The 10,772-nt window shown below is 41.2% G+C and overlaps 1 protein-coding gene across 1 annotated transcript in view; it reads left to right on the top strand.

Annotated features, from left to right (window-relative positions):
• Positions 1-10,377: 10,377 nt before the first annotated feature.
• SNAP91 (synaptosome associated protein 91) overlaps positions 10,378-10,772 on the top strand; it is a 71,578-nt gene continuing 71,183 nt past the window's right edge. The window contains exon 1 of the mRNA XM_072333841.1: positions 10,378-10,721. The gene's annotated coding sequence lies outside the window, so the exon portion shown is untranslated. The remainder of the gene's footprint in view (positions 10,722-10,772) is intronic.

Raw genomic sequence — 10,772 nt, 5'->3', positions numbered from 1 at the left:
TGACCACTGAATTATCTTTCATGCCTAATATAGATTAGAAAAACCATGATGAGGCACTGCAGTGTCCCCATTAGTGCTGTTCATGGTTGACATCAGCCATCATTCCTACCCAAAGGCCATCAAGAGGCAGTGTGTCAACCCTGTATTGCTTTTTGTGCCAATAGAAATAGCTGTGGGTTGATCTTGGTATGTTTCCAGATACTTTATATGACAGGAGTGGCATGAGAGGGTGCCAGCAGACAGGAAATCCAGCCCCACTGTTCTGCTTAGTTCTTTGTTTGCCAATGCAGATCATGAACAGCTACTTTTAATCTTCAAAAATGGGTGTTCTAAATTAATAATGATGTTGACAAGATGAAATCTAAATGAGTTATTCCACTTCATTACATCTATTCCAAAGTCATTATCAGAGATCAGAATAACTACCAAATATTCTGGATATCAAACTTTCATGATGGATTCAGTGATCTCCCCAATGTCAGTCCTGAGATATAAAGAGCACTTCACCCCTATAAAAAATTTAATTTATTTAATGATGATAACACTAGTAATATATTAAAAAATATATTAAAAAATGCATACAGTCCAGGTTTAAGAAAATGGTGTGTTATTGTTTACTGACAAGTGCATTTTTTTTCTTAGTAGAAAAGCTCAAAAGACTAAATTAATCAGGGTGGGTTTCTTTATCATTAGTGACACCATTAAGACCAACATTAATCAAGAATATTAAAGTATGTTTCTATTGCACAGGTAGAGTTGATCTCCCTTTGTAATGATAACAATCTCAGTGCACTTATTCCTGATACATATTCCTTTAGTTCACAGCAAGCAAGCAGCTAGTATTAACTTGCTCTGTTTTCTTTCCTTTTGTGTGCTGCATTCAACAAACCCAAGAAAGTCAGAGATGCCCTTTACAGAACATGCTGAGGCAAAGAATGGTCACTGGGAAGTAGTACGTGCACCTACTACCTTTTGTCCTTTTGATGAATATTAGGTAGGCTTAGAATCCCAGTGAAAAGCAGTGTAACCAAAAAGCAAAGTCTGCAGGTCTGCATGTTATATGGAAAGGGCTGTTTATTCCTATGAATACTTATTAAAGAGACATAAATGCATATCATTAATTATTTAAAGGACATATAAATATGAATTTGTTAGTATAATGCAGTGAGTTGCATTCCCTCTACAGCAGTCCCAGTGAAATTCAGCCAGATGAAACACCCACAAATACTGTGTGTTCTGCCCTGATCTGCCAAGTCTGACACTGTAAAGAGAAAAAAGATGCAAAAGGAGAAAATTCCACATTCTCTATTGTTATTTACAGCAGTAAGACTTATTAACTGCTATTTACACAACTCAAAACCACACTCAGGTGTTCTTATGCTTATTAACTGTGTTTGCACACCTCCCACAAAGCAAGCAAATGAACAAACAAACAAATAAAGGGGAGTATAATATTACGCACATTTTCTCTATGACATCCTTTCTATGTTTTTCACTTTAAATAAATAAATAAATATAAATAAAGATCTGCATTTTCCTTCCTGTTTTTAAGCTGGCAGAATTGTTTCATACTAAAAAAAGATAACTTTTTATTGCTTTTGCTCCTTGGATCTGCAGCTTTACAAACATCTTATTATGTGAGGTCTCTAATAGTGCCAGCAATGTGGTAAGCACTTCCTCAGCATAAAGAGAAGGCAGTCCCTGGGGCTAATAATGCTTACCTTCCATGCAGTGCAGTTGGGAGGCTAAATTAGCATTTGTAAAATACTCATAGTTCTTTGAATGGAGGACACCATGGAAATTAAGGAGAAAGCAAAGTACATTGTGAAGCAAAAGTAACAACAGTCAATTCTATTACATAATGGCCATAATTTTCCTATTAGCAACACATGAAAATGAGACTCAGGCTAGATCTGGATCAGTTATTATTTTAGACAGAAGTCTTCCACATAGGCACTTAATTAAGTATCTTCCCAGGGATACAAATAATTGGCCAGTAAGCATGGTCATTCAGGCAGTATGTGATCACACTTATGTCTTGATCCATCTTGATCCATCTCTAGAAGCTGCTGCTCTTCTCCAAGAAAATATTTCTAACAATTTTTACCCTCTTCCTCCTACAGGCCTACTATGACATCTTTCACAAGGCCTCACTCTGTGAGTATCTTATCCAAGACTTGTCCCTTACCACAGTTCCTCATGGAGATCATTTTTGCCATTCTACCAATTGGAAGCAGAATTCATAGATGAAACCACACATACTATTTCTAAATATACACATTTAAGAGCATCACATTTTCTTGTTCTTGTCTCAAATTTGTTGCTTCACTCCAAACTTTGCTCAAAGGCAATCTCTTGCATATATCATTTTCAACACTAGGCAACATCAGTAACTTGCTCCTGTCAACCTTTGGACCTTAAAAGTAAAAAAACAAAACAAAACCACACTTCTCAAGGATGCAAAATACTCAAGTACCATCACTTTCAAGAAGACAGTTGGCACTCAGTACTTCTAAAACACTGTCCATCTCATCAGACAGCTAAACAGAGATTGAAAAGTCTCAGTAAAGTTCGTTTCTTTCTTCTCATAGGTAGAACTCAACATGGCATCAGAAAGTGCTTGGCTCTTTTTTTCTGAACTTAAAGTAATTAACAGTTAATTGTTTTTATAGAATGACAGAATCATCATAGAACTTTTTGAGTTGGAAGGGACCCTTAAAGGAACACTTAAGGGCCACCTAAGTCCAACTGCCCTGCAAAAAAAACAGGGACACCTACATCTAGATCAGGGTGCTCAGGGCCCCGTCCAGCCTGAACTTGAATGTCTCCAGGGAAGGGATTTCCACAGCCACTCTGGATTATCTGTTTCAGTGTCTCATCATCCTTATTGTAAAAAGCTTCTTTATACTCAATCTAAATCTCCTGTGTTTTAGTTTGAAACCATTTCCCCTTGTCCTACCACAACAGACCATGCTAGAGAGTCTGTTCCCTTCTTTCTTACATCCCCCCTTTAGATACTGCTAGGCCACTCTCAGGTCACTCTGGAGCGTTCTGTTCTCCAGGCTGAACAACCCCATCTCTCTCAGCCAGTCATCTTAGAGGTGGTGTTCCATTCCTTGGATCATTTTTTAATGGCATTTTTGTAAGTGCTTCTAGAATACTCTACAGTAGCGGGACAAACACCTCTTTTCTTAGTTAAGGATGTAATTTAAGCACTCACTGATACATCATGTACATTTTTGTATATTTTGAGCTGTCAAAATTGTGCTTGCCCATCTAAGCTAAACTCAAGGAAAAATTAATTTTGATGTATTTTCTTTAAATAATATTTTTATTTTACTAACTATAACCAGAACTTGCATGTACTGTGGCAATTATGGTTTCTTGTGATAGCCTGACAGTATGGCCTATGAGGAAATACTCCTAGCATTAAGAATAAAAGGAATTCACCTGTCTATTCAGCATCAGATCCATAACTGTTTTTATAGTCCTGATTTTCAAGAGGTTAAGGACAGGTTTTCTGGATTTCTATTCAAGGACAAGCAGTTTTGATGAAACAAGAAAATCACTCCACAATCAGAAAAGAAATGGGGAATACCTTGAAAGCAAGCAAGTATAGCTCCATGGTGTGAGCTGCTGGAGGAAAAACATCAGAGCTACACTGGGCAACACTCATGCCCAGCAATTACCAGCACGATGTGTGTGCAGACAAGAGTGGTCTTTTCTCATTCTGCACAGGAATATAAAGTTTTTCCAAGTAAGATGTAGGGCTGGAGACTACAAAACCCTGAGGTAGGATACACAGTTGTTAGGAGTACACACATCTACAGTGGGGCAGAAAAGAATACCAGTAAATAACCCCTACCTTTAACAAATGCTCCTGACACACACACACACACACAAAAATAAAAAAAATTGGTTTGTTCTTTTCTACTTCCTCTTTTAACAAATGGCTTATATAATTTCAGTTTATGGAGAAGCTTGTAGCCCTGGTCCACATGACTATCATGAGGAGCCAGGTGAAAAGGACAGCAAGAGCCTCCTAACACTATTCTGTTTTATGAAACATAATTTCAAAGAACATGGAAATAAGAATTTAAGCAGTCTTGTATTACTGGTGTCATCCATGTCATACAAAGAGATGAAAATCAAACCCTGCTGCTGTTGGTGGATCTGATTATAAAGTCATACATCTCGCCAGGCCTATCCACATGGCATCATACTGGAAGTTCAAATATGTTACTTGCCTGCTATGACCTCTAATCCCCTTCAGAGTAAAAGCTTTCCAACAAGTAATCTTACAGGATTTGCTTCTAGATATATGCACTTGACTGTATTAAAGTGGTGGTAAAAATCCCAGTTTACTGTGCAATCCAAAATCAGAAGGGCTTAGTCTTTTATATGATTGTGATGCAGTCAATGCTGCACAAGATCATTAGATATACACTGCATGAAGTCCTGGAGAAGGAGCTGACTGATAGAATCCCACCACCAAAATGGCTCTTGGGTTGCCACCAGAGGCGAATGCAATCAAAAGTGCCCTCCTATGGTGGCTCCTATGGTGATAAGGCTAAAGAGCATCCTCAGGCTTGAAAGACCAGATGTGCTACCATATCAGAAGAGTAGATGAAGAGTTTGGTCTTACATTATCAGACTGAGCTTTAAATTATGTGTGCTGAAAACCATACATTAAAAGATTAAGTATTGTTAAAAAGGCACGAAAAATTGACTATAATGTATCTATTGTACATATGCATTTTATCATGCATTAAAGTGTCTATTTGCCTACCTCGCCTTTACTTTTTATTTTTATTTTCTGAGTGAACAGAGGTAGAGTTTGGTCAAAAAGTATTACAAATTTAATCTGTGTATGGTTTGTTTTTTTTTTCCTTAAAAATTTATTCTACCCTCTGGGTTGAAAATCTTACTTTTATTTGACAAGTCTGACATCTATTGAACCTCTGCTGAATTAATGTGTCACTGAAATTAAAACTTGAGAAATTTATCAGCAGGGTGACAATACTTCACTATTGTTGCACTTACAGCTGTGTGTATACAGAGCAGCAGCAGATGGGGTACACAGCATGTGGTCTAAAGCTTAGTCTTGAGGTTCAGATGTTACTACATGCCTAACATGTAACAAAAATGCATTTTGCTGAACCTCAGCAAACTCTTCTTGTGGTTCTTTGTACAGTACATCAGGTTCTTATTGGTTAAGGCTTGCTCCTATGGTGCATAAAAGCTCCCAAAGACACTGCACATTACCCAACAGACCTTGCTGTTACCTCTTCAGTAGTGGCATGTTGTCCTTGACTAAAGGACCACTTTCTGTCCATCAGCTGCTACATATACTAGACAACAAGTAAAATAAAAACATGCCATAAGTACACACAGCTTACAGAAAAGCATTTGGATACTACAGTTACTGTTGAACAGCATTGTCCCTTTTGTAGCTATGGACAGTTTGCCACTTTCATTTTCTGTCAGGAGCCAGGCAGTTGGTGAGAGATCAGACCCGGCTTCTAGGACCACAGCTATGCTTTACTGATATAGCACAGCAAAGAAATGAAATTACACTCTCTTGACAGCATATAGAAAAGATTTCTCCTTGCAAGTCTTTGCTAATTTGATCAAGAGGAATCATACACTGCAGCTTTGCTCATGTAAATCCGTTGGGGATTTATCTTATTATTTGGGGCAATACTGGCTTTGATGGTGTCTGTGAGAAAGGGTGCAAACAGGAAGAAGAGATGGAGAGAAATAAAAGGGTAGGAGACAAAAAAGGCATCATGTGTCTGAATGCCATCTCAGCTGCTTCTCAGCCAAACTTTCAGCCACTTGTGCCACTTCTGCTCCATGTAAGGTATAGTGGCTTAGAGCTGGCACTGGATGGGCAGATGGAAGCCAGGCAAGTGATAGTGAAGTGTATCCACAATGTGGGTGTGTTTCCCTAACAATGGCCATAGCTATAATACAACAATTCCACCAATACACAAGTATTACAGTTATAAATAAAATGGCAGAAAAATGGTGACATTTTGTTAGTCTGAATAACAAAATAATGCTCCTTTACCCAAAGAGCAGAGGTATTTTTTGCTTGAATATGAAAACTTACTGCTCCCATAGCCAAGGTAGTTCAAAAGTCTGTTCTCTGTCCCATGGATCACCACTTCTTGTTAAACATGGAATACACAGAAATGAAACTTGAACTTTATTTCAGGCAACATCCTCCCGTCCTTGAGGAAATGATGCAGCTTTGATCAATTTCTTCTGAGTTATTTTGCGTTCAGAGACAGGATTGTCAATTAGTCAATGAGTAATAAATTTTACAAGTCAATTAGTAGGAAATTATCTGTTTCCGTATACTGCTGCAAATCTGTCTCAAACTAATATCTGTGAAGCCTCGCATGATTTACCTAAATTATCTGACAGATGTTCCCCTTCCCGCTATCGACAGCTTCAATGGAATATTAAATATTTGTATTTAAGCTGACCTGCAGACTTCCTTATTCCTTAAACTATTTCTCACAGCTGTCTGATATAAATACAAAGCTATCATCTCTAATGAATATATTAAAATACGTGCTGCAAACTGAAGCAGAAACCTTCAGAGAATGTAAAATTATATGGGGGAAATAATAGTGAGGAGTTTTATGAACACTGACTTTCACGATTACTAGACTTTTCTGTCCCATTTCTGGTATATCTGTGTGTTTCTTCTACTTCTGATTCATTGAAGTGTGTGCTTTTACTAGGTCTGACCCAAAAGCCACTCCAACAGAAGAAACAGTCCTTGCAGTGTGGATGATGATGCCCATTAACTCGTCAGACCAGTAGAGACCTTTAAGATTAAACAAATTTTAAGGTTATCCTAGTGGAAACCAGCATACTGAATAAAACTGATATTCATGCACAGGAGAAATAATTCACATTTAATGAACTGTCTACTTTGGCTGCATGAACACAACCAGGCTGTCTCCTTCTTGGGCTGCTGTACTGACTGTAAAACTGGCAACTTGCTTTAATTTGTCTTTGGCATTTATTGCCATAGTTATAAAAAATATTACTGGGATAGCTGCCATGATGAGGGGAGATACAAAAGCTGAGTGAATTTTCACGGACAAATACTGCACAAGACCAGAAGATAAGCTTACACTGAGAAGCAAAGCATAGGAACTCCTGAATATTTCATGACTTTGGCATTTATTGGTCCCGGTGTTTTGCAACTTCTGCTGCAAGTAGCAGGACAAAAGGATGCACTTCCTTGGTAAAGTCCTTTTCTTCCAACCTAAAGCTCCTCTGGCACAACTTGAGGATGTTTCCTCCTGTTCTATCACTTGTCACGTGAGAAAAGAGACTGACATCTCCTTATTGCAACCTCCTTTCAAGTAGCTGTAAAGATCAATGAGATCTCCCCTCAGCCTCCTCTTCTCCAGACCAAGCAGCCTCAGTCCTCATCATCAGTCCTCATAACTTGTTTCACAGTCCTTTCACTAGCATAGTTGTTCTTCCCAGCAAACACTCAAACAGCTCAATATTCTTGTAGTGAGGGGACAAAACTGAACATAATATTTGAAGATATGTGTTAAGAAAACCATAACTTAAAATGTACTAGATACTGAGAGCCCAACATGCTTTGCATCACTTGAGACAAGGGCATCTCTGTTTTATAATCCAGTTTTCAAGTGAGATGCATCAGCCTCTAGACATGCATCCTTCTCTTCCTGTAGGAGCCTGAAGGTAAGATTAACACAGACCAACAATTTCTTTCTTATTTAAAGATCTATGAAGAATTGGTTTTGAGCATTTATCTCAGCTTTGTAGTCATTGATATATCTTCTCTGTCAGGGTCTTCAGTATGAGACTGAAAGTTCAGCTACAAGGAGTCACGAAATAGAACCATTCTGGGTTATTGTCAACAGCAAGAACACTTCCCCACTGCGTCCATGGCCCTCAGCCAGAACTCCCAGTGCACCCCATCAGCTACAGAACCAGCTCAACTTGGGACTTCAGAACTGTGCCTAGAACAGCCTCATCAAATGGTAGCTCCAATCCCAAACCTGTTCAGGCCTGGACAGCTCCATCCATTGTCTTTCCTTTTTCAGGGTGGTTCTTATTTCCTAAATGGTTTGCATCACAAACTAGAACTCTTTTTCCTCATTATTGGTGTGTTTTTATTGTTGTTGTTGCTGTTTTGAGGAGTGAGGGGCTGACTGACTGATTTGGTTTCCTTTTGTTAGAGGGCAGGTGCTTTAAAATCCAAAGGCAATGCAGCTCCAGTAGGTCACATCATTTTACTCTGAATTTTAGCAATACTGATTATCTCTTCGTGCCTCACTCTCTGGTTTGTATTCATGATACTGATTACTTGTTGCTGAATATGCACGTAATGGGAGATAAATTAATTTAACACTTACAAATAATGCTTCCGTACTGCTGCATTTAACAAGCCTTGCAAATTGCTCTTTTTGCATACTCCAATTATTGACCCAGAAAATTGTCAGCTTATCACACAAATTTTGGATGACCTCACCATTCCTTTCTTTTAAACTCAGTTTGCAAAACATACATTTAAGTCGGTTGTATAAAGTTACAGTATCTTTCACTTAAACATTTTAACAATGTGAAACTAAAAAAAGGGGTGAGTATAAACAGCCATGGTTTTGGTGACATTGCCAAGATTTCTCTGTGTCTGAAACTGCTGACGGTGATATGGATTGGTTCAGAAAGAGTCGTGGCTGTCACATTAAGCTTGGTTCAGGATTAGAAATTATAGAATCACAAGGTTGGGAAGGACCCACAAGATCATCTAGTCCAACCGTCCTCCCTTTACTATACCTACAGAAAACCCCTAAACCATATTTTCTAGCTCCCTATCCAGACACCTCTTGAACACTGCTAGGGGTGGTGAATCCATCACCTCCCTGGGCAGCCATTCCAGTGCTTGATCACTATCTGAGAGAAAAAGTTCCATCTTATGTCCAGTCTAAACCTCATCTGATACAACTTGTGGCCATTTGCTCAGGTCCTGTTTGTTGCCTGGCAGAACAGGACAAGCCCCCTCCTCATCACAGCCTCCCTTCAGAAAGCTGTAAAGTGCAATATACACACTGGTCACAAGTTACACCACTAATGAAATAACTTCCCAACTGCGAAGTTGGACACTATCTACAGACACCCACTATATGACTGTGACATTCTCACGTATGAGGGTCAAGTTCTCAAATATGAAAGCATTCGAAGTTTGCAGGTTCCTAATGCTGCTTTTTGGTGGTTAGTAACATACGTGACAGATCTTTTCAAATTAGATTTGAATACTGTGCACGAGGAAACATTTCAGTCTTGCAATTTGAAAGAATCTTTGCACCCTGCAAAAGGAAGGATGTGTGGCTCATACTGAGAGCTAGAGGGGTGGAGCAACTTTCTTCAGGGCGCACAAGCACCACCTGAAGTGGTTTGGGTTTTTTTTTATTCAGAAGACATTTCCCATAGAAACAGGAACTGGAACTTTGGAGCCCTGCTACAAGAAGCTTTCAGGCTACCTGCAACTTGAAAACCTCTGGGTAGTTATATTTAAAATGAGAGAGAGGAAGAGAAAAAGCAGTAGTGAAGAAGCTGCTGTTTCATACTGTCATGGAACACAGTTCCTACACAGCACTGTGCGCCTGGTGCAATGAATGGAAATGGTGCAGTGTGTCTGCATGCAACACGACCCAGCCATCGCCTCCTATGCATGGATCTTCAGTGCCGGCTGCACGCACTGCTGTGTTTGGGTAATTAGCAGCACACATCGTCTTCTTGAATTTGCTCTTACAGTAACTCAATGCAATTGCTACCAGCACCATTCCGCTTAGACCCCACCCACCGAAATCACTTTACTCCAGAACTAAGTTCAGACAATTTATGCTAATCCATGTGCGCCACATTTCCGAAAGCTCCGCACATCGCTCGGTTGGGTTCCAACCATACAACCCCCCCCCGCCCCTCCTCCCCGGAGCTGCTGCTGCTGTTGGCAATGCGCTCTGCCCAGCACAACAACCGCGGTCCTTAGGATATCTTCAATAACCAACAGAGAATTTTTCCGGGGCCATCGACGGCCTTAGGCAGTAATAAAAGCTCAGTTTGCACGCAGTTTGGGGATGTCTCAGTGAATCATTTCGAAGCTTAACCACGGGACCGTACCGCAGACAGAGGAAGAAGCATCGGCGGCTCCTGCCGCCTTCCCCATTTGCGCAAGGTGCTGCGCGTTCTTTATTCTTTCGGCTCTATTCTATTTAGTTACGATTTTATTATCATTATTATTTTCGCTGGAAACCCGCAGCCCCTCGGCGTCGCCTTTAAGGGGCGCGGCGGGGCGGGGGGCTCCCCGGGCGGCACCGAGCGGCCCGGCTCAGCTCAGCACGGCTCAGCACGGCCCGCCTCAGCGCCGTGTCACCTGACCGCGCCGGGCCACCGACCTGCGGCGGCGTGCGGGCCGGCTGCGTTCCGCCCTCTGCACCGGGCTGGGGGCGGCGCTGCTGCGGCAGTCGCGCGGGGATTAGGCTGCGGGAGGATTAGGCTGGAAATAGCAGCGGCGGCTCCCGGCCGTGCACGCCCAGCGCATCCCGGCGGCGGCGGCGGGAGGAGGGGGCAGCCCGCCCCGCACCTGGGGCTATCGGGGTCGGGGGGGGGGCCTGGGCGGCGGCGGCGGCCGGAGGACGGAGGGAAGGACGCTCTGACAGGTCGGTGCTGGCGCTGCCTGACAACCCCCCCCGGGCGCTGATGGCGTCCGT

Source organism: Excalfactoria chinensis, chromosome 3, assembly GCF_039878825.1.
Source record: "Excalfactoria chinensis isolate bCotChi1 chromosome 3, bCotChi1.hap2, whole genome shotgun sequence".
NCBI lineage: Eukaryota > Metazoa > Chordata > Aves > Galliformes > Phasianidae > Excalfactoria > Excalfactoria chinensis.
The sequence above is the reverse complement of the archived record's forward strand: the minus strand, read 5'-3'. Positions and strand labels throughout refer to the sequence as shown.